Source organism: Gekko japonicus, unplaced genomic scaffold (genome assembly GCF_001447785.1).
Source record: "Gekko japonicus isolate JY-2015 unplaced genomic scaffold, Gekko_japonicus_V1.1 scaffold306, whole genome shotgun sequence".
In the NCBI taxonomy this organism is placed as follows: Eukaryota; Metazoa; Chordata; class Lepidosauria; order Squamata; family Gekkonidae; genus Gekko; species Gekko japonicus.
The window spans coordinates 1,124,516-1,125,349 of NW_015172013.1; positions in this window are offsets into that span (position 1 = coordinate 1,124,516).

An 834-nucleotide genomic window follows, 5' to 3' on the forward strand; every position below is an offset into this window, starting at 1 on the left:
CACTGCCCCCCCCCCTCCAAGACCAACAACAACTAGAGAGGCTGGGGATTGAATCTGGGACTTTAGCAGGCACAGCAAGTAATCAGCCTCTGATCCACAAGGCCCACAATCCCCTGAACTTCAGATGGCGGAGGTGGTGCCCAAATCGGGCCACCTCTGAAGAAACGAAAGTTGTGGGGTTAGTGTGGTTATCTGAGAAACGAGTGCAGCCAACGGCTTCCTGAAAATTCCTAGTTGGTGCCGATTCTTGCTGGCTGAGAGTCTCTTGGGAGCGTTCGGCGTGTTCTGCTGGCCAGGAGTCTACGACTGGCATGTATAAGAGGCTTCTCTCACGAGGCTCTGCACATCATATCCATAAAAACGGCTTCTCACAGACCCCGAGTTGACTGGAAATTTTGATGCATTAAGTCACTAATTTACATTACCAGCCGAGGCTGTCTGAAAATTCCCAGGCTGCCCAAGGGGGGGGGGGGGCGGTGGTGGAATTGGCATCAGGCTGCCAGTGGGTTCAGCTTGTCTCTGAGAACCGTGACCTCTTCCCGTGCTGGATGCTTGCCCCTTCCATTTTTATTTAAAAAGAAGAATCAACATTTATTTTGGTTTTTTTTAGTCCATCAGCAGACGTAAATCAATTTGCAGCAATTCTTGTTTAGATTCAATTTGGGGCACCTGGGCTTGAAACGTTTCCCATTTATTTATTTGTAAAAAAAGAAGGCACAAACGGAGACGCCTATATGTTGCTGTGGGATGTATTTGGCACCCTCAAAGTGTTGGGAAAAGCAGCCCTCTGTGTGTGTGTGTGTGTGTGTGTGTGTGTGTGTGTGTGTGTGAGAG